A 24552-nucleotide genomic window follows, 5' to 3' on the forward strand; every position below is an offset into this window, starting at 1 on the left:
GATGCATCTAGAGGTCTGTGACCCCAAAATAGTCATTATGGTGCCCTGAGCTTGGACCAGCTTCCAGAACTGTGAGGAATAAATATCTGTTGTTTATAAGCTTCCCAGTCTGTGGTATTTTGTTACAGCTGTCCAAATGAATTAAGACTTATGGGTTTGTTGATTCTTGGCATTTTATGTAAATGGTTGCATAATATGTGGTCTTTTGTGACTGGTTTCTGTCATTTAATATGCTTGTTTTCAAGGTTCAGTCATGTTATAGCCTACATCAGCTCTTGGCTCCTTCATATTGCTGAAGAGCTCCGGAAAGGATGAAGAGGCTGGGTCAAAGCAGAAACGATGCTCAGCTGTGGATGTGTCTGGTGGTGAAAGTAAAATCCGATGCTGTAAAGAGCAATATTGCATAGGAACCTGGAATGTTAGGTCCATGAATCAAGGCAAATTGGAAGTGGTCAAACAGGAGATGGCAAGAGTAAACACTGACATCTTAGGATCAGTGAACTAAAATGGAGGGGAAGGGTGAATTTAATTCAGATGATCATTATATCTACTACTGTGGACAAGAATCCCATAGAAGAAATGGAGTGGCCCTCATAAGCAACAAAAGAGTCCAAAGTGCAGTACTTGGGTGCAACACCAAAAATGACAGAATGATCTTGATTCGTTTCCAAGGCAAACCAGTCAATATCACAGTAATCCAAGTCTATGCCCCAACCATTGATGCCTAAGAAGCTGAAGTTGACTGGTTTTATGAGACCTACGAGATCTTCTAGAACTAACACCAAAAACAGATGTCCTTTTCATCATAGGGAATTGGAATGCAAAAGTAGGAAGTCAAGAGATACCTGGAGTAACAGGCAAGTTTGGCCTTGGAGTACAGAATGAAGCAGGGCAAAGGCTAACATAGTTTTGTCAAGAGAATGCACTTCTCATAGCAAACATCCTTTCCCAACAACATAAGAGACAACTCTACACACGGACATCACCACGTCGTCAACACTGAAATCAGATTGACTACATTCTTTGCAGCCAAAGATGGAGAAGTTCTATACAGTCAAAAAACAAGACCCAGAGCTGACTGTGGCTCAGATCTTCAGCTCCTCATAGCAAAATCCAGGCTTAAACTAAAGAGAGTGAGGAAAACTACTAGGCCGTACAGGTATGACCTAAATCAAATCCCTTACGATTATGCAGTGGAGATGACAAGTAGATTTGATAGATTAGATTTGGTATGGACAGAGGACTATGTCAGAGGTTCTAAGGACTACGGGCAGAGGTTCATAACATTGTATAGGAGGCAGTGACCAAAACCATCCCAAAGGAAAAGAAATGCAAGAAGGCAAAATGGTTGTCTGAGGAGGCCTTACAAATAGCTGAGGAAAGAAGAGAAGTGAAAAGCAAGGGAGAAAGGGAAAGATATACCCAACTGAGTGCAGAGTTCTAGAGAATATTAAGGAGAAATAAGAAAGCCTTCCTCAATGAACAATGCAAAGAAATAGAGGAAAATCATAGAATGGGAAAGTCTATAGAGATCTCTTTAAAAAATTGGAGGGACCAAAGGAACATTTCATGCAAGTATGGGCATGATAAAGCACAGAAGTGGTAAGGACCTAACAGAGTGAGAGGAGATCAAGAAGAGGTGGCAAGAATACAAAGAGGAACTGTACAAAAAAGTCTTAATGCCCTGGATAACCACAATGGTGTGGTCATTCACTGAGAGTCCGACCTCTTGGAGTATGAAGTCAAGTGGCCCTTAGGAAGCATTTCTACTGAAAAAAGCTAGTGAAGGTGATTGAATTCTAGCTGAGCTATGTCAAATCCTAAAAGATGATGCTGTTAAAGTGCTGCACTCAACATATCAAAAATTTGGAAAACCCAGCAGTGGCCACAGGACTGGAAAAGGTCAGTTTTCTTTCCAATTTCAAAGAAGGGCAGTGCTAAAAATGTTCAAACTACCTGGCAGTTGTGCTCACTTCCCATGCTAGCAAGGTTATGGTCAAAATCCTTCAAGGTAGGCTTCAGCAATACTTGAATTGAGAACTTCCAGATGTACAGTTGGGTTTACAAAAGCCAGATGAACCAGAGATCAAATTACCAACATTTGTTGGATCATAAAGAAAGCAAGGGAATTCCAGAGAAACATCTACCTCTGTTTCATTGATGACTCAAAAGCTTTTGACTGTGTGGATTGCAACAAACTGGAAAATTCTTAAGGAGATAGGAATACCAGACAAACTTACTTGTCTCCTGAGAAACCTGTATCAGGTCAAGAAGCAAACAGAACCTCATATGAAACAACTGACTGGTTCAAAATTGGGAAAGGAATATGACAAGGCTGTATATTGTCACTCTGTTTATTCAACTTATATACAGAGTCCATCACGTGAAATGCCAGACTGCATGAGTTACAAGCTGGAATCAAGATCATTGGTAGAAATATCAACAACCTCAGATATGTGAATGATAACCACTCTAATGGCAGAAAGTGAAGATTAACGAAGGAGTTTCTTCATGAGGGTGAAAGAAGAGAGTTAAAATTTTGGCTTAAAACTCAACATTCAAAAAACTAAGATCTTTGCATCTGGTTCCATCACTTTACAGCAAATAGAAGGGGGAAGAGTGGAAGTGACAAATTTTCTCTTCTTGAGCACCAAAATCACTGAGATGGAAACTAGAAGACACTTGCTTCTTGGAAAGAAAGCTAGGACAAACCTAGACAGCATATGTAAAAGTAAAGACATCATTTTTCTGACAAAGGTCCGTATAGTCAAAACTGTTTTTTCCAGTAGTCATGTAGGATGTAAGAGTTGGATCATAAAGAAGGCTGAGCATTGGAAGAATGGATGCTGAAGCTGAAACTCCAATATATTGGCCACCTGATGTGAAGAGCCGACTCATCGTAAAAGACCCTGAGGCTGGGAAAGATTGAAGGCAAAAGGAGAAGAGGGTGGCAGAGGATGAGATGGTTGGATAGCATCACCGATTCAAAGGACATGAACTTGGGCAAACTCTGGGAGATAAGGGCCAGGAAGGCCTAGTGTGCTGCAGTCCATGGGGGCACAAAGAGTCAGACATGACTTAGGGACTGAACAAGAAAAAACAATATTTCATTGTATGCATAGATCACATTAAAAAAAAATCCATACATTAGCTGATATAAAATCAGGGTTTTTTTGGGGGGGGGAGCTGTTATGAATAGTGCTGCTTTGTTTACAAGTTTTTATGTGAACAATTTTTTCATTTCTGTTGGCTACAAGTAGAATTTCTAGGTCATGTTGGAACTCTATATGAGTATATTGAAGAATTGCCAAATGGTTTCCAAAGCGGCTGCATGATGGTACACTTTTAAAAATGAAAATAAACAAGTTACTGTAGTAGTCAAATCTCATTTTTGTTGAAAAATGTAAATCTGTATATACAAATGTGCATATGGGCTTGTGCATCTCTCTGTTTAAAATTGCACAAATATAATGTTTTGGGAAAGCATAGGAAAGTCTACTATATAATACAAATTATATCAAGGAGGAGGTAATCTCAGAATGATTTGAATTGTTACAGTGAACATGTATTTACTTTTACAATGAAAAAACTTCATAAAATATTTTGAAGGAGAAAAATACTTTAAATATTACCTAAATACACACAAACAAAAGTCATGTTATTGTAATCATTTAAGAGTTTTGTGCATAGGTAGTTTATAGTCTTATTACAGGCTTACATTAGGTAGGAAGAACAGGATATTGATTATGAGTTCACTCTGAATATGGCAACATTTTTTATAAATATATAGATATACAGTTGAAGTATAATTGACTTACAATGTCTCAGGTGCACAGCACGGTGATTCAGTTACACAAACACACATATATTATTTTTGATATCATTTTCCATCACAGATTATTACATTCCCTAAGCTACACACTAAACCTTTGCTGTTTGTGGCATATCTATTTTTAATTATAAATCTAGTATTCTACTCATACTGTTAAACAAGTGGAATCAAAATGTCAGAGTTTTTTTAGTTGGGAAAATCCATGTTTTCTTAAATATAATATTATACATAGTTATATATATATATATGTATACAAAAGCTTTTCTAATATACTTGATAAAGGCTTGAGAAAGAACATCAAAAAAAAAGAGAGATGGAGAAATTGGTGAGTATAAATGAAATGGAAGCACTGAATATGAAATAGAAAAAGTGAAACTAGAAAAAAGTAAAAGATCATCATATCGTCCAGTTGTTTTTAAACATGCTTGCTCATTAGAAGCATATCTGGAGCTCTGCAGAATAAAAAGTAATACCTGAGCATTTATATTTTCGAAAAAATTTCAAGATAATCCTGATATGCCTCTGGATTTTAAAAATTGATTACAAGTTTTTTTTTATTAGATCCTAATTTTGGTGATATAGAGTTCTATTATTTTTCAGTTGACCAATCATGGTACAATGGTATTAAGTTACTCTTACCATTAGGTAATAGTTACATAATCACAATAGTAAAAGATGTTTATCAGTTTTCACAATCAATATCTAGACAAAAAATTAAAGACAATTACAATTGCAAGCCATAATGTGAACATGATTAACTTAATATAAAACAATTGCATACAGTTTTGTGGGGTCAGGCTGAGTGATGTGGTGAGTGGAAGCGCCTACATGCACATGTTTTCATCCACCAGCCAGTCTATGTCTTTTGGTTTGCGAATTTAATCCACTTACATTTAGGGTAATTATTGATATGTATGATCCTATTACCATTTTCTTAATTATTTGGGGTTTATTTTCCATAGATCTTTTTCTTCTCTTGTGTTTCCTGCCTAGAAAATTTCCTTTAGCATTTGTTGTAAAGCTGTTTTGGTGGTGCTGAGTTCTCTTAACTTTTGCTTGTCTGGAAAGCTTTTGATTTCTCCATCAAATCTGAAGAAAAGTCTTGCTGGGTAGAGTATTTTTGGTTGTAAGTTCTACCCTTTCATCACTTTAAATGTATCATCCTATTCCCTTCTGGCTTGTAGAGTTTCTGTTGAGGAGTCAGCTGATAGCCTGATGGGAGCTTCCTTGTACATTATTTGTCATTTTTCCTTTGTTGCTTTTAACATTTTATCTCTGTCTTTAATTTTTGTCATTTTGATTACTATGTGCCTCGGTGTATTCCTCCTTGGTTTTATCCTTCTTGGGACTCTCTGGGCTTCCTGGACTTGGTTGACTATTTCTTTTCCCATGTTGGGGAAGTTTTCAGCTATTATCTCTTCAAATATTTTCTCAGGTCTTTTCTCTCTGACTTCTCCTTTTGGGACCCCTATAATGCGAATGTTGGTGCACTTAATGTTGTCCCAGAGGTCTCCAAGGCTGTCTTCGTTCCTTTTCCTTCTTTTTTCTGTATTCTGTTCTGTGGCAGTGATTGCCACCATTCTTTCCTCCAGGTCACTTATCCATTCTTCTGCCTCAGTTATTCTGCTATGGATTCCCTCCAGTGTATCATTCATCTCTGTTTGTTTGTTCTTTAGTTCTTCTAGGTCTTTGGTAAACATTTCTTGCATCTTCTCAATCTTTGCTTCCATTCTATATCCTGAATCACCTTCTCTATCATTATTATGATTTCTTTTTCTGGATGGTTGACTATGTCCACTTCATTTAGTTGTTTTTCTGGTGTTTTATCTTGTCCCTTCATCTGGGACATAACTTTCTGCTTTTTCATTGTGATTAACGTTCTGTAATATGGTTTTTGTTTTAGCTACTGTGAGACTGTGCTTCTTCTTGCATCTTCTGTCTGCCTTCTGATGGAGGAGGCTAAGAGGCTTGTGTAAGCTTCTTGATGGGAGGGACTGGTGATGGGGAAAACTGGGTCTTGCTCTGGAGGGCAGGGCCTTGTTCTTCAGTAAGGCTTTAATCCAATTATCTGCTGATGGGTGGGGTTGCACTCCCTCTCTGGCAGTTGTTTGACCTGAGGCTCTATTGTAGGGTTAATGGTGAATTCTTAGAGGGTGTACACCAAGGACCTTCCAGTTCCTGTGGTGTGACCCTGCTGACCTACACCTCCACAGGAGGCCCTCCAGCACTAGCAGGTAGTGTTGGTTCAGTTTCCTGTGGGGTCACTGCTCCTCTCCTCTGGGTTTTCGTGCATGCAAAATTTTGTTTGCACCCTCCAAGATTGGAGTCTCTGTTTCCCTCAGTCCTCTGGAAGGCCTCCGCTGATAACCAAACTCCGCTGGCCCTCACAGGCAGATTCCCCGGGGATTCTCAATCCCTTTGTTGGAACCCCAGGCTAGGAAGCCTGGCGTGGGGTTCAGAACCTTCACAATAGTGTGAGAACTTCTTTGGCATTATTGTTCTCCAGTCTGTGGGTCACCCACACGGTGGGCATGGGATTTGATTTTATCATGTTTGCACCCCTCCTACCATCTCACTGCGGCTTTTTCTTTGTCTTTGGATGTGGAGTATCTATTTTTGGTGGGTTCCAGAATCCTCCTGCCAATGGTTGTTCAACAGCTAGCAGCAATTTTGTTGTTCTCACAGAAGGAGATGAGTGCACGTCCTTCTACTCCACCATCTTCAGCTTAAGGTTGTAAATTTTACAAGTAATTGACTGCTGGGAGATGCAGGTTAGCTGATTAAACCTTTATCCTTTACCCCTTCCCTGGACAACCAGCCTATCCTGAGATGCAACCATTTGAATGACCCCTTAGAAGATGCTCCCCCAAATGGAGTGACCAGTGGCGATGGCAATGATTGCCTCCTCAGGAACACACTCTTCATTGCTCTCCTCCTTCCCTGCCTCATCCCCTGCATCCTCCTCCCTGCTCCTCTGGAAACTACCAACAAGGAAGCTTTTGCCTTAAACTCTACTCTCTCACATGTGTGGATGTGAGAGTTGGACCATAAAGGAAGCTGAGCACTGAAGAATTGATGCTTTTGAACTGTGGTGTTGGAGAAGACTCTCGAGAGTCCCTTGGACTGCAAGGAGATCCAACCAGTCCATCCTAAAGGAGATCAGTCCTGAATATTTATTGGAAGGACTGATGCTCAAGCTGAAATTCCAATAATTTGGCCACCTGATGCAAAGAACTTACTCACTAGAAAAGACTCTGATGCTGGGAAAGATTGAAGGTGGGAGGAGAAGGGGACGACAGAGGATGAGATGGCTGGATGGCATCACCGACTCAATGGACATGAGTTTGAATAAGCTCTGGGAGTTGGTGATGGACAGGGAGGCCTGGCGTGCTGCAGTCCATGGGGTCACAGAGTTGGACACGACTGAGCGACTGAACTGAACTGAACTACTTTCTGGGACATCTAGGCTAAATCTTAAACAGTTTTCTATGTTTGTGTAAGAAACCATTGCTAAAGTTAATGCTTAAAGCAGCAATGATTACTAGATTTCACAATTCTGTGGGTTGGCAGGGTGCTAAAGCCTGAGTGAACTCAGGAGGTTACATTCATCTGGCAGGAGAAATTTCAATTAGTTCTACTGAGACTCGTTCTCCACTGGGCCTTTCTCTCTGTGATTACTCTTCTAGGAAGAGAAAGGAAGCTAGCCAGGCTGTCCATAGGCAGCAAAGACCTAAAGGAAGGAAAAATGAAGGAAGGAAGGAAAAAGGAAGCTATACATTCTGTTAAAGCTTAGTTTCAGAAGCTGCATGACATCACTTTTGCTGCATTCTATTGGTCAAACTAAGTCATGAGGCCAGACCAGATTCAACAGGGATGTGATGGGAACAGGCTACCCCTCCTGATGCCAGGAGCAGCATATTATATAACTAAGGGATGTGGGCACATGATCCACTGAGGGACACTGTAAAAATAATCTAATACAAATCCTCTCACCCAAAATCAGTCTTCTGATATATTTTCCCTGAATAAAATTTATCTTGAGAAAGCCATTCCCCACGATAATTATGCAGCTTCTGTAGGAACACGTGAAGCATGATAAGAGGATGGATCGCCTGCTCAGCAGCCAGATCTGTCAAATCAACCCTGGCAGCAGATGGACAGGAGCCCTCACAATCAAATCACTCACAGCTGCCCCTAAAGGCTTATCATGAAGAGATTTAACGTGCAGAAGGAGATATTTTTTTGAATGCTCCTCACAAAGCTATGAATTTCTCAGTTGTCATATATGGATGTGAGAGTTGGACCACAAATAAGTCTGAGCACTGGAGAATTGATGCTTTCAAACTGTGGTGCTGGAGAAGACTCTTCAGAGTCCCTTGGACTGCAAGGAGACCCAACCAGTCAGTCTTACAGGAAATTAACCTGGAATATTCATTGGAAGGACTGACGCTGAAGCTTAAGCTCGAATACTTTGGACAGCTGATGCAAAGAGCTGACCCACTGGAAAAGACCCTGATGCTGGGAAAGATTGAAGGCAGGAGGAGAAGGGGGCACCAGAGGATAAGATGGTTGGATGGTATCATTGACTCAATGGATATGAGACTGAGTAAATTCTGGGAATAGTGAAGGACAGGGAAACCTGGCCTTCTACACTCCATGGGGTTGCAAAGAGTTGGATTCAACTTCAGCTCAGTTCACTTCACTTGCTCAGTCGTGTCCAGCTCATTGCAACCCCATGGGCTGCAGCACGCCAGGCTTCCCTGTCCATCACCAACTCTCGGAGCTTGCTCAAACTCATGTCCATTGAGTTGGTGATGCCATCCAACCATCTCATCCTCTGTAATCCCCTTCTCCTCCTGCCTTCAATCTTTCCCAGCTTCAGGGGCTTTTTGAATGAGTCAGTTCTTTCCATCAGGTGGCCAAAGTACTGGAGTTTCAGCTTCAACATCAGTCCTTCAAATGAATATTCAGGACTGATTTCTTTTAGGATGGACTGGTTGGATCGCCTTGCAGTCCAAGGGACTCTCAAGAGTCTTCTCCAACACCACAGTTCAAAAGCATCAATTATTCTGTGCTCAGCTTTCTTTATATCCAACTCTCATCCATACATGACTACTGGAAAAACCATAGCCTTGACTAGTTCTTCACTTTCTGCCATAAGGGTGTGTCATCTGCATATCTGAGGTTATTGATATTTCTCCCAGCAATATTGATTTCAGCTTGTGCTTCATCCAGCCCAGCATTTTGCATGATGTACTCTGCATATAAGTTAAATAAACAGGGTGACAATATGCAACCTTGATGTATTCCCTTCCCAATTTGGAACAAGTCCTTTGTTCCATGTCCAGTTCTAACTGTTGCTTCTTGACCTGCATACAGATTTCTCAGGAGGCAGGTAAGGTGTTCTGGTATTCCCATCTCTTTAAGAATTTTCCACAGTTTGTTGTGATTCACATAGTTAATGGCTTTGGTGTAGTCAGTAAAGCAGAAGATGTTTTTCTGGAACTCTCTTGCTTTTCGATGATCCAAAGGATGTTGGCCATTTGGTCTCTGGTTCCTCTGCCTTTCCTAAATCCAGCTTGAACATTTTGGTTCACCTACTGTTGAAGCCTGGCTTGGAGGATTTTAAGCATTACTTTGCTAGCATGTGAGATGAGTGCAATTGTGTGGTGGTTTGAACATTCTTATTTCCCTAGTGGCTCAGATGGTAAAGCGTCTGCCTTCAATGTGGGAGACCAGGGTTTGATCCCTGGGTTGGGAAGATCCCCTGGAGAAGGAAATGGCAACCCACTCCAGTACTTTTGCCTGGAAAATCCCAAGGGCAGAGGAGTGTGGTAGGCCATGGGGTCGCAAAGAGCCAGACATGACTGAGCGACTTCACTTTCACTTGCACATTCTTTGGCATTGCCTTTCCTTGGGACTGGAATGAAAGCTGATCTTTTCCAGTCCTTTGGCCACTGCTAAGTTTTCCAAATACAATGGCATATTGAGTGTGGCACCTTCATAGCATCATCTTTTAGGATTTGAAATAGCTCAACTGGAATTCCTTCACCTCCACTAGCTTTGTTTGTAGTGATGCTTCCTAAGGCCCACTTGACTTTTCATTCCAGGAAGTCTGTCTCTAGGTAAGTGATTATCTGTGTCAAAGAGATCTTTTTTCTATAGTTCTTCTGTGTATTCTTGCCACCTCTTCTTAATATCTTCTTTGGTTTGATTCATACCATTTCTGTCCTTTATCGAGCCCATCTTTGCATGAAATGTGCCCTTGGTATCTCTGATTTCCTTGAAGAGATTTCTAGTCTTTCCCATTCTATCGGTTTCCTCTGTTTATTTGCACTGATCACTGAGGACTGCTTTCTTATCTCTCTTGCTTTTCTTTGGAACTCTGCATTCAAATGGGTATATCCTTCCTTTTCTCCGTTGCCTTTCACTTCTCTTATTTTCTCAGATATTTGTAAGGCCTCCTTAGACAACCATTTTGCCTTTTTGCATTTCTTTTTCTTGGGGATGGTCTTGATAACTGTCTCCTGTACAATGTCATGAACCTCTGTCCATAATTCTTCAGGCACTCTGTCTATCAGATCCTATCTTGTAGGTCTTGTAGGTCTTCATAGAACCGTTCAACTTCAGCTTCTTCAGCATTACTGGTTGGAGCGTAGACTTGGATCACTGTTATATTGAATGGTTTGCCTTGGAAATGAACAGAGATCATTCTGTTTTTGAGATTGCACCCAAGAACTGCATTTCAGACTCTTTTGTTGACTATGATGGCTACTCCATTTCTTCTAAGAGATTCCTGCCCACAGTAGTAGATAAAATGGTCATCTGAGTTAAATTCACCCACTCCAGTCCATTTTAGTTCACTGATTCCTCAAATGTCAATATTCACTCTTGCCATCTCCTGTTCGACCACTTCCAATTTGCCTTGATTCATGGACCTAACATTCCAGGTTCCTATTCAACATTGCTCTTTACAGCATCGGACCTTGCTTCCATCACTAGTCACATCCACAACTGGATACGACTTAGCAACTGAACAGCAACAGCAACACATTTCTTAAAGCATGCAACCATGCCCCAAAGTGGCTTCTAGAGTAAAATCTGCCAGAAATCACTGAATTGACAACAGAGTAGGTGACACGGTGGAAGTGCATGGCTGTCTTGCATTTTCCTGGTCATTATGACGCTACAGAGTTTGCAGGGATGCTTAACCTTGGATGCACAGGGTCCTCTACTGAAAGCAAATGACTGGATGTGATGGTGAAGCAGCTTTCAAATGACCAACAGCAACGACTGCTGGTACTTGCGACAATCAGAAAGATGCGTCTCTTTCTCCAGGGGCTGCAGCTCCACCCAAGGGTGCTCAGACAGGTAAGCAGGGTGCAAGCTGGATTCCAGGCCTCACCCCTCAGCCAGCACAGTCTGCACAGTCAGAGGCAGTGGGCCTGGCCAGGTGGCCACGGATTGTCAAAGCAAGCTAGAGGGAGTGTGAGCAAGGTAGGAAAAGCAGTCCAGACGCAGTGGTGCAGAAGAGACAGAAGACGCAGTAACAAATCTGTATTTCTGCCAGTTCTAATCCATCATGTAGGTTTTCCTCATGAAACGGAAGAATAAAACCATCTAATCTAATGGAAATATCTACAATCTATATTCAGGGAGATAGAAAATAGCAACAAAGTTATGAAACAAGAAGAGATCAGAACAAATTCTCTGATTAAACAAATGCTCATTGGAATTTTGAGTAGTAGAATTAATGAAACAGAAACAAATTAATGGAACAGAAAATAGACTGGGTAAACACACACAGGACCACAGAAGAAAATAACAAAAGTGACAATTCAAGAGAGGATGACAAAATTATAGATGACAGTACATGAAGAAGCAACATAAGACTAATTAAATTTCCTAAAGGAGAATACAGAACAAATGGAAGAAATTTGTCAAGAGTGTAATTGAAGAAAACTTTCCAGAACTTAAAAAAAAACCTGAAAAGTTAAAAACTTAAAATTGATATCTAGGTTCCAGTAGAAAAATAATAAGCAGGCTCTAGCATCAGAACACATTATATTGGCTTTCTTAATCTTTAAGAAATGAAATCCTTCTTATCTTTGAGCTAAATGGAAGAAAAAAAAATTACAAAAGTGTCTTTTTTTAAAAAAGAAATCTTAGCATACCTAGCTAAATTGCTAGAAGAAACAGGTTTGACATTTCTGAGGGGAGAGTGTGACACCACAGTGCTATAGAAATAAAAATAAAGACATTTCTCAAACTAGCAGAAAGACATAGATTTGTCAAAATATCCAAAAAAGTGAGTTACAATCTAGGAAACAATGTAGCATTTACCTGCACTGTTTCACAAAATTTGTTCTCACTAAGGACTCCAATAATCTAAACGTAAAATCCAGTGGTCAGTTTTTACTCCAGGCTTTGACTTTTTAATGCAATTTGATTTATCTTTATAATTTGAAAGTATTGCTCACTTGTTTCTTGAAAATATTTTCTGCCTTAGATTTATTAGCACTTCTACCTACTATCAGTTCAGTTCAGTCACTCAGTCGTGTCTGACTCTTTGCGACCCCATGGACTGCAGCACGCCAGGCTTCCCTGTCCGTCACCAATTCCTGGATCTTACTCAAACTCATGTCCATCAAGTCAGTGATGCCATCCAACCATCTCATCTACTATAGTGACTGTCATAAGAATAACCTGAGGAATTCATTAGGAATTATTGATAAATTTCTAGGTCTCACTCGCAGAGATCCTGATTATGAAGCTCTGATCAGGACCTAGGTATCCGAGTTTCTAGATGAATAGGTCCATCTGCGATTGTGGACAGTCCTGCGGATGTCCAGCTGCACTGCTACTTCTCACTCCGTTCTCTCTTTGGCTCCTCCACACCAGCCTCCTGAACACGGGTTGTCTTTGGGCTTCAAAGCTTACCCCACTGAGACTCTCCTCTCTTCAGTGAGACCCCACCGACTCCCTTATGGTCTATTGCTACTTGTGTTTTGGACATTTACACAAAAATATCCTGCTGTAACCTCAAAACCACTATATCCAAAGCCAGATTCATTAATATCACTCCTTGGAACCTGCTTCTTCTCCTGTATGCTCTGTCTCAAGCAGAAACAGCACCTGTCACCCAAGCTGGAAACCTCAGCTTCCTCCATATCCAGCAAAGCTGTCATCATATAAATTGGTGTTTGCCGTTGCATTAAGTGCTACAGTGAATTACGCACACGGGAGAGCGTGTGATATAAGGAATCTAACTGAGGCTGAGGGGCTATCTGGAAACATCTCACAAAGGAAGAGAGCTTGGGTGTGACTTTCACGCCGCTCACTTTGCGGGTGCCAGGATGCGATGTGCCCGGCCCCACCCCATCCAGCGCCTTCCGCTCCAGCACTCACGCGCTCCGTCCACACGGCAGACTCGCCCTAACTCGAAGGTCCCCTTGACCGTGAGACCTTTCCTGTCCACTGTGGACGTGTCTTTCCCTACCTTTGATCTCTTCTTCCTTGCTCTCCTTGGCAGATAACTGGCTTTAGCGTCCTAAAATTTTTTTTCAATATAGTCTGAATCCACTTGTTTTGATTTTCTCTTAGTCACAACCCCCACCTTTTTATCAGTCTCCTTGTCATCCTCATTAATGCTCACTGCCTTCCATTTGAAAAGATCTAAACTTTTGACATGAAAAATGTTTGATTTAACCTTATGACATGAAAATGGTTAAGTAGTTTTTTTTTTTTTTTTTAAGTTTTTCTTGTATTTAGAGAGTGTTATTTGTAAACTATGGACCAAAGAGCTAATCTGAAGTAGTTTAGTGACTTAGGCATGACCGATCTAACCCATATTTGTAATAAACACATTCAATCATATTGTTTTGCTTTAGATCTCACCAGTATAGTCCCTGGAGTTGAACCTTAAAAAATTGAAGTTCCAGTTGAGAAAATTGTATTAAGTTTTAAGAAAATATTGATTTTGATTTGACCTTGACTGACATTCTTTGCATTTTGGCTAAGGCTGAAATAATTTTCTCATCAGGTATTTTTGGGTTTTGTTTGTTTGTTTGTTTGTTGCATTTCTTTCTTCTGGACAGAAAAAGTTAAAATTCTTTCAAGTATTTTCTGATTGTTGTTTCAATTGTGAGATATTTCCAAAGTTTATTGCTGTAATAACTGAAAGGTCATTCTGAGTTAGGCTGTTCACCGACATTGAAATAAAACATGCTTTCTAATCAGTATTTCTAGGTATTCCTTGGGGATAAAGGAAGCTAATATGGAGGGCGCTTAGACTTCCTGTCTCCTCTAATCCAAGTTCTTGCTTCTTTTGACTACAGCTCCTATGCTTGGAGTCTGTTTTCTATATCTTGTCACCCTACTGGGCAAACCTTTGATCTTCACTCTCTTAAAAATATATCTACTAAAAGAAATGTAGCAAACTTTGTTAAAGTTTTAGGTAAGAAGAGAGTGAAGGGGAATTACATAACATTGCAACACAGGAAGAAAAAGAGACTTATGGGTGAAATTTCCTCAGTCGTTTTATTTCAGAGGTATGGATATGTTCTATTTTCTACTTAGGTTATTTAGTGTGAAGCAAAGATAAATTTACCACTTACTTTTAAACCAATTAATTTTTATTACCATTTACACTCTTAACTGTGATCCCTATTTATTCAATACTCTGGTGTACATTAGAAGGACTTACTGAGTTTTTTTTTTTTTTTAATAAATTTATTTATTTTAGTTGGGGGCTAATTACTTTACAATATTGTAGTGGTTTTTGCCATACATTGACATGAATCAGCCATGGGTTTACATGTGTTCCCCATCCTGAACCCCCCTCCCACCTCCTTCCCCATCCCATCCCTCTGGGTCATCCCATTGCCCCAGCCCTGAGCATTTGTCTCATGCATCAAACCTGGAATGGTGTTCTGTTTCACATATGATAATATACATGTTTCAATGCTATTCTCTCAGAACGTCCCACCCTCACCTTCTCCCTCAGAGTCCATAAGACTGTTCTATGCATCTGTGTCTCTTATTCTGTCTCACATATAGGGTTATCATTACTATCTTTCAAATTCCATATATATGCATTAGTATACTGTATTGGTGTTTTTCTTTCTGGCTTACTTCACTCTGTATAATGGGCTCCAGTTTCATCCATCTCAGTAGAACCGATTCAAATGTATTCTTTTTAATGGCTGAGTAATATTCCATTGTGTATATGTACCACAGCTTCCTTATCCATTTGTCTGCTGGTGGACATCTAGGCTGCTTCCATGTCCTGGCTATTGTAAACAGTGCTGCGATGAACATTGGGGTACACACATCTCTTTCAATTCTGGTTTCCTTGGTGTGTATGCCCAGCAGTGGGATTGCTGGGTCATATGGCAGTTCTATTCCCAGTTTTTTAAGGAATCTCCACACTGTTCTCCATAGTGGCTGTACTAGTTTGCATTCCCACCAACAGTGTAAGAGGGTTCCCTTTTCTCCACACCCTCTCCAGCATTTATTGCTTGTAGACTTTTGGATAGCAGCCATTCTGGCTGGTGTGAAATGGTACCTCATTGTGGTTTTGATTTGCATTTCTCTAATAATGAGTGATGTTGAGCATCTTTTCATGTGTTTGTTAGCCATCTGTATGTCTTCTTTGGAGAAATGTCTGTTTAGTTCTTTGGGCCATTTTTTGAATGGGTCGTTTATTTTTCTGGAATTCAGCTGCAGGAGTTGCTTGTATATTTTTGAGATTAATTGTTTGTCTGTTGCTTCGTTTGCTATTATTTTCTCCCATTCTGAAGGCTGTCTTTTCACCTTGCTTATAGTTTCCTTTGTTGTGCAAACTGAGCTTTTTAAAAGATATCAGTGCCTGGGAACCATCTCCACTGATCTGAGATGGGTACAGGCATATAAGACTTTTTAAAAAGCAAGTGATTCTAATGTGTAACCAATGTTTAGAGCCACTATAGTATTCTTTCTTGATCTCTGAGTTTATAAAAATTTCCATTTCTTAGTCTTGGCATTTCTCACCTGTGGGCACCAAATAGTCAAAGAAAGCTATTCTTTGTGACTGAAGTGACTTCCTTGGAAGTCACTTGTGATTGTTATTCTTATTCAGTTGCTAAGTCATGTTGACTGTGACCCCATGGGCTTCAGCACATCAGGCTTATCTGTCCTTCACTATCTCCCAAATTTTCCTCAAATTCATGTCCATTGAGTTGCTGATGCTATCTAACTATCTCATCCTCTGCTGCTCTCTTCTCCTTTGGCCTTCAATCTTTCCCCACATCAAGGTCTTTTCCAATGAGTCTACTCTTTGGATCAGGTGCCCAAAGTATTGGAACTTCAGCTTCAGCATCAGTCCTTCCAATGAATATTCAGGACTGATTTCCTTTAGGATGGAATGGTTGGATCTCCTTGCAGTCCAGAGTACTCTCAGGAGTCTTCTCCAGCACCACAACTCAAAAGCATCAGTTCTTCAGCACTCAGCCTTCTTTATGATCAAGCTCTCATATCTATACCTGACTACTGGTAAAACCATAGTTTTGACTATACGAACCTTTATTGGCAAAGTGATGTCTCTGCTTTTTAATACACTGTCTAGGGTTCTCATATTCTTTCCAAGGAGCAAGTGTCATTTGATTTCTTGGCTACAGATGCTTACCCCTTGGAAGGAAAGTTATGACCAACCTAGACAGTATATTAAAAAGCAGAAACATTACTTTGTCAACAAAGGGCCATCTAGTCAAGGCTATGGTTTTTCCAGTGGTCATGTATGGATGTGAGAGTTGGATGTGAGAGTTGAACTATAAAGAAAGCTGAGTGCCGAAGAATTGATGATTTTGAACTGTGGTGTTGGAGAAGACTCTTGAGAGTACCTTGGACTGCAAGGAGATCCATCCAGTCCATCCTAAAGGAGATCAGTCCTGGGTGTTCATTGGAAGGACTGATGTTGAAGCTGAAACTCCAATACTTTGCCCACCTCATGCAAAGGGTTGACTCATTAGATAAGACCCTGATGCTGGGAAGAAAGATTGAGGGCAGGAGGAGAAGGGGACAACAGAGGATGAGATGGTTGGATGGCATCACTGACTCAATGGACATGAGTTTGGGTAAACTGTGGGAGTTGGTGATGGACAGGGAGGCCTTGCATGCTGCAGTCCATGGGGTCATGAAGAGTCAGACACGACTGAGCAACTGAACTGAACTGAACTGACAGTCATCATTTGCAGCGATTTTGGAGCTTAACAAAATAAAATCTGTCAATGCTTTCAGTTTTCCCCTTCTATTTACCCCTTCTATATTTGTCATATATTAAGAAAAATACATAATTCACTATGAATAGCAAAACTAATAAAATGGACCCAGTACAAACCTGATGTGGGTTTCTCACCCATGTGCTTTGAGCACAAGGAGCAGATTTGATTAAACAAGGATCTATTTCATCGGTGGGAGGGGAAAACGTGTAATTTGGCAAGTGGCGGGTCTACATGAGAGACTAGGGGAAGAATGGGCGGGGCGGGACTTCCACACTCTCGTCCTGCAGATAGGAGGGACACCCCTCTACTTTCTGAGATTGTTCCTCAACCTTCTCTTGCCATCCAGTGGGTGGGAAAAGACAGTAAAAAAAAAATAAAGAAGACAGACAGAGTAGCTTCTGCCTCCAAGGAGATACATGAACAAAAAGCTTGTGTCAGGGATAACTAGACAAGTCCTTCAAGACTTCACATATTTGGACACAGACAAAATGTTGCTATAGTTAAGGTTTCAGTTTTAATCATTCCTTCACTCAGAAATTGACTTTCTTCAGAAATCTTTACAAATCAGCTGTCGACTTCTTACTTGCTACTTCTTTAAATTTCCAAATAATCTCTACTTCCCATGTGACTCAGATGGTAAAGAATCTGCCTGCAATGCAGGACACCTGGGTTCAATCCCTGGATTGAGAGGATCTCCTGGAGAAGGGAACGGCTACCCACTCCAGTATTCTTGCCTAGAGAATTCCATGGACAGAGGAGCCTGGTAGGCTACAGTACATGGGGTCACAAACACTCTGACATGACTGAGCAACTAACAGAACACGTAACTTCTCATCATTTCGTGATCATACTCCTTGCTTTTTCACCACCATACCATCATGAGGACATGACTCTGTATGCATTTGACCCTATACCACTGCAGGTGCTCAGGGAAAGTTTGTTGAATGAAAGTACTATATTAATTGTACAGAATCTTTGCTTCCGCCAAGATGGAGTGGCAATTCATTTACTCTACCATCTAAAACAACCCCAAAATGGCCAAAATATATGAACTAACAGTTAGCCCTATGATTTCCCTATCTTACTGCCTTGAGAGAGTGTCTAGGCTGCAGCATAAGGAAAGAAACCCCAAGCAGAGATGACAAACTCTATAATTGCAGAGATGTTCCTGATGCTCAAGGCAGCCAGCATTCTCAGGACAGAGCACTAGAGAGTACAGAGTGCATGAAAGAAAACCCCAGAGATATGCAAAGCGCTGAGTATTCAGCTGAGTACAGATTGGCTCATATGTGTGAGCTCATACTCAAGGCCATGGGGAAAAAAAAACACTCGAAAGAATTAGAGGTAACAGTAACTGGATGGTACCTGATCTCACCAACAAAACTGGGAAAACCTGAAGATTCACAGAGCATTTTGTAGTGTACATATTAAAAGAATGCACTTGCTTCAGTAGTGGGGAATAATTAGCCTTAGAGTAAGCAATATTCTGTCCCACTCAGATCTTGCTAAAAGTAAGATCTGAAAGTATCGAACTATTCCCAAGTAATTTAACTGAATCCCAAATAAAGTCCAAGAGCATTTACAGGAATTTTAAAAATATCAAAACCCCAAAAGGCAAACTTTATGTCTGGTATTTAATTAAAACTTCACCAGGCATGCAGAAAAGTGTGAAAATATGACCCATGATCAGCAGTGATAGGAATAAAAAATGACACAGAACTGATAACAGATGTTAGGATTTGCAGATAAGTACTTTAAAACAGTTAATGATTATAGTCTGCATGTTCAATAGTTTAAGAAGAGATATTAAAGACACTAAAGAAATAAAACTGCAAAATACAAACAAAAACTTAAAAACAAAAGCTGCAAAGTGTGAAATGAAACAGAACAACTGTAGATTAGATATTGCAGAAGAGAAGATTAGTGAACACATAGCAATAGAAAATAGTCAAAATGAACAGGAAAAATGAACTGAAAAGGGCATCAGTGAGCGTGAAACAACTTCAATCTGCCTAATACATGTGTAGGCAGTCCCTAAAGGAGAGGAGAAGTTCAGTTCAGTTCAGTCGCTCAGTCGCGTCCGACTCTTTGTGACCCCATGAATCGCAGCACACCAGGCCTCCCTCTCCATCACCAACTCCCTGAGTCCACCCAAACCCATGTCCATCGGGTCGGTGATGCCATCCAGCCATCTCATCCTCTGTTGTCCCCTTCTCCTCCTGCCCCCAATCCTACCCAGCCTCAGGGTCTTTTCCAATGAGTCAGCTCTTCACATCAGGTGGACAAAGTACTGGAGGTTCAGCTTCAGCATCAGTCCTTCCAATGGATTTCATACTTAATATTAAAAAGAATTTAAAAATCTCAATAATATCTTAGAGTGATTATGTGTTGAAATGATAAAGTATTTGGTATATTGGTAATTTTACGCTTTTAATTTTTTATCGTAGGTACTAGAAAATATGAAATTACATATGTAGCTTTCATTATATTGCTATTGGATAATTCTGGTAAATTAAATCCACTTACGTTCTCTCTGAGAAAAAATGGGAGAACTCATGGCTATCATTCCCCAATATATCTCACCTTCTTGATTATTCTCTGAAATAGTCCTGTGTTACTTTGGCAAATTCCTCTTACACTGCCCACGAGCTGGTTCCAGAGGACAGGACTCATTTGGAGCAGATGAGAGATCTCACAGCAGCTTTTTATGAATTCTGTGCTTCAGCTGTGTTACTGTTAATTCTCCTATTTTAAATATTTCTGTCACTCTTTTTGATAAATACAGAATAATCACAATAGAAGTTAACAGTCCACAGTGAATTATCTACTACATGGCCATAAATCCCAAGTGGTTTTTTTCCCCTCCTTGCTCTGAAGAGAATATTAAAAGCCCTTTTAAGCTGGTGTTAGTGTTTCTCACCAGCCCCTAGCTTTAGTCTGCATAATGCATTTCTATTTTCTGTGCTGTTCAAACTTGTCCTTAGTTAATGCTGCCTCTTCCATCTTTTGGATTTATTTTTGTTTGTTTGATTTTATGGGGTTTCTAAAAATTGGGTCCCTAAAGACAGTTTGTAGAACATTCAAATAGTGCAAACAGGTATATCTGAACTGAGAGGTATGTCTGATTTCTGAAGGTCACCATGGAGAACCTGCAAGCAAGAAGTGCCTTAGCTGACATTCAATTAAGAGCACCTTCAGTTCTAACACTGATTATTTTTTTTTAATTTTATGTTCCCTTTTTGAAATCTTTCCTCTGAATATTTACAAGGAAATGCGACTAATTCATTCTCATTTTGGTAAGGGAATCAAAGAATCAAAATATTGGTTACCATATTATTTTTTAGTTATTTTTTGAAAAGATTTTCTTGGTTCTCATCTGTGACTTTTTTACATCAAACTAGAAAATTCTAAGTCTATATGTTATTTCTTAAGACCATAATCTGAAATTTAGTAAATCTAATCTAATCTAAATTTAATTATATTTGAGAAAAATGTTTTTTCTATATGTTTTATGGTAAACTTATCCAAAACCACTTCTATATGTTAGCATGCATTTGTGACTATGTATACAAGGGGTCAAAAGAATGCTGCCTCAATATTCAAGGTGAAGAATGGGGTGGCTGTGGCAACTTCTTAAAATAAGACAAAAGTGAAGTTTGCTGTATTGATTGACTCTTTCATGAAAAATTTCTCTATAGCTTGCACTGCTCTTTGATAGCATTTTACCTACAGCAGATTTATTTCAAAATTGAAGTCAGTCCTTTCAAACATTGCCAATGCTTTACCAACTAAGTTTATATAATATTCTGAATCATGTATTTTGATGTCAATAATCTTCACAGCATCTTCACCAGGAGCAGATTCAATCTCCAGAAGCCACTTCCTCTGCTCAACCCTAAGAAGCAACTCCTCATCCATGAAATTCATATCATGAGATTATAGCAATTCAGTCACATCTGCAGGCTCCCCTTCCAATTCTAGGTCTCTTGCTATTTCTACCACACCTGCAGTTACTTCCCCCACTGAAATCCTGAACCCTCAAAGTCATCTATGAGGATTGGAATCAATCTTTTTCAAACTCTTATTAAAGTTGACATTTTGACCTCTTCTCATGAATCACAAATGTTCTTAATGGCATCTAGAATGGTGAACGCTTACCAGAAGGTTTTCAATTTATTTTGCTGAAATCCATTAGATGAGTCACTATCTTCAGCCCTAGAGTCTTATGAACTGTGTTTCTTAAATAACAGGGTTTGAATGGTGAAATTTTTTCCTAATCCATGGGATGCAGAATGGATATTTTGTTAACAGGCAAGAAAACAACCCAAATCTCATTGTGCATCTCCATCATAGCTCTTGGGTGACCAGGTAGAATGTCAATGAACAGTAATATTTAGAAAGGAATCTTTTTTCCTGAGCAGTAGGTATCTAGTAGACTGTGATGTAAACAGACATGCCGTCACCCAGTCTTTGTTCTATTTATAGAGCACAGGCAGAGTAGATTTAGCATAATTCATAAGGGCCCTAGGATTTTCAGGATGGTAAGTGAGCTTTAACTTATAGATGTCACCAGCTGCATTAACCTCTAACAAGAGAGTCAGCCTGTTCTTTAAACTTTGAATCTGGGTATTGACTTCTCTCTAGCTTTAAGAGCCCAGCTTCTTCCAACAGAAGACTGTTTTGTCTATATTAAAAATCTGCTGTTTAGTGTAGCCATAGCCACCTTCATGAATTATCTTAGCAAGCTTTTCTGGATAACTTGCTGCAGTTCCTACATTCCTACATCAGCACTTGCTGCTTCACCCTGCACTTTTAGGTTATGGAGATGGCTCCTTTCCTCAAACCTCATGAACCAACCTCTGCTAGCTTCGAATGTTTTTCCTGCCACTTCCTCACCTCTCTTAATAGTCACTGAATTGAACAGAGTCAGGGTCTTGCTTTGGATTAGACTTTGGCTTAAGGGAATGTTGTGACTGGTTTGACCTTCTATTCAGACCTCCAAAACTGTCTCCACTCCAGCCATAATACTGTTTCACGTTCTTATCATATATTTGCTGACGAGAGTAGCAGGTTTGATTTCCTACAAGAGTTTCCCTTTGCATTCACAACTTGGCTAACTGTTTAGTGCAAGAAGCATAGCTTTCGTTTTGTCTTTGGTTTCTGACATGCTTTCCTATTATTTTTTGCTTTTGATTTAAAGTGAGAGATCTGTGACTCTCCCTTCCTCTTTAACATGTAGAGGCCATTGTACTGTTATTAACTGGCCTACTTTCAAAACTGTTGTATCTCAGGGAATAGGGAGGCCCAAAGAAAGGGAAAGAGGTGGGACAGCTGGCAGTGGAACAGTCAGAATAGTCCGAATACACATTTATTAAGTTCTCCATCTTACATGATTTGTCACACCCCAAACAATTACTATAATAACATAGAGTATCATTAATTATAGATCACCATGACAACATAATAATAAGAAAAGTTTGGAATATTATAAGAATTACCAAAATGTGACACAGAGACTCAAAGTGAGCAAACGTTACTGGAAGAATGGAGCGGATAGACTTGCTCAATGGATGGCTGCCACAAACCTTCAATTTGTAAAAAATGCAATATCTGTAAAGCTCAATAAAACAAGGTGTGCCTATACAAGTGGTTTAGCTCAGCTGGTAAAGAATCGGCCTTCCAGGCAAGAGACCCTGGTTTGATTCCTGGGTTGGGAAGCTCCCCTGGAGAAGGAATAGGTTACCCACTCCAGTATTCTTGGGCTTACCTGGTGGCTCAGACGGTAAAGAATCCACCTACAATGCAGGAGACCTGGGTCCTATTGCTGGGTTGGGAAGGTCGCCTGGAGGAGGGCATGGCAACCCACTCCAGTGTACTTGCCTGGAGAATCCCCATGGACAGAGGGGTCTGGTGGGCTACAGTCCATGGGTTTGCAAAGAGTTGGACATGACTGAGCAACTAAGCAGAGCACATGTAAAGGTTTAGCTGTTTTTCAATAAAGATATGTGAGATCTAGTAAAGTTCTTAGATAAGCCTATTAATATTCTTAACATAGCTGCTATTTCTTCAGTTCCTCATATGTACTAGAGACTTATCACAATATTATCTATTATACCAACTGCAACCCTGAGCTGAGGATATTTATCTCCATATAACAGATGCAGAACCTTAAGAACAAGCAGGCAAGATGACCATCTTGAGGTATATAGCGGTCATGTAACAAAGCAAGAATTCGAGCTTATGTTTCTGACTAAAAAAAAAAAGTTGATACTTTAGATCTGAAACCTACATGTAGTAAACATGTTTTTGTTAGAACATTTTATAAACATTTTGTTTTTAAGACTGTATTATGTATTTCATTTTCTTTTTGGCTTTTGTCTGGGAGAAAATCTAAAGCAATTTAAAAAAATTAATTTAACTCCTCTGCAGAGTTGTCCTGGTTTTTGCACACTTCTGGGAGGTGGGGGTGGTGGCGACATTAGTGGGAATTGAAGTCAGAGAATCTCAAAGAGGAGGTTATCCTCAGTGGGATGATGTCAATAAATTAAATTCTTCAGTTCAGTTCAGTTCAGTCACTCAGTCGTGTCCGACTCTTTGTGATCCCATGGACTGCAGCACACCAGGCCTCCCTGTCCATCACCAACTCCCAGAGTTTACCCAAACCCATGCCCATCGAGTCAGTGATGCCATCCAGCCATCTCATCCTCTGTCATCCCCTTCTCCTCCTGCCTCCAATCTTTCCCAGCATTAGGATCTTTTCAAATGAGTCAGCTCTTCGCATCAGGCGGCCAAAGTATTGGAGTTTCAGCTTCAACGTCAGTCCTTCCAATGAACACCCAGGACTGATCTCCTTGTAGGATGGACTGGTTGGATCTCCTTGCAGTCCAAGGGACCCTAAAGAGTCTTCTCCAACACCACAGTTCAAAAACATCAATTCTTTGGCGCTCAGCTTTCTTCACCATCCAACTCTCACATCCATTCATGACTACTGGAAAAACCATAGCCTTGACTAGACAGATCTTTGTTGGCAAAGTAATGTCTCTGCTTTTTAATATGTTGTCTAGGTTGGTCATAACTTTCCTTCCAAGGAGTAAGCGTCTTTTCATTTCATGGCTACAATCACCATCTGCAGTGATTTTGGAGCCCCCCAAAATAAAGTCTGACACTGTTTCCACATCTATTTCCCGTGAAGTGATGGGACCAGATGCCATGATCTTAGTTTTCTGAATGTTGAGCTTTAAGCCAACTTTTTTCACTCTCCTCTTTCACTTTCATCAAGGGGCTCTTTAGTTCCTCTTCACTTTCTGCCATGTGTCATCTGCATATCTGAGGTTACTGATATTTCTCCTGGCAATCTTGATTCTAGCTTAAGAATTAAATTCTTAAGTTTATTTTTTATATTTGGAAATAATAAAATTATTATTTGTGCAACAAAAGTTATAAAAATGGTAAAGAACACCC

This window comes from Giraffa tippelskirchi, chromosome 11 (genome assembly GCF_054371585.1).
Source record: "Giraffa tippelskirchi isolate mGirTip1 chromosome 11, T2T-mGirTip1v1.2.pri, whole genome shotgun sequence".
NCBI lineage: Eukaryota > Metazoa > Chordata > Mammalia > Artiodactyla > Giraffidae > Giraffa > Giraffa tippelskirchi.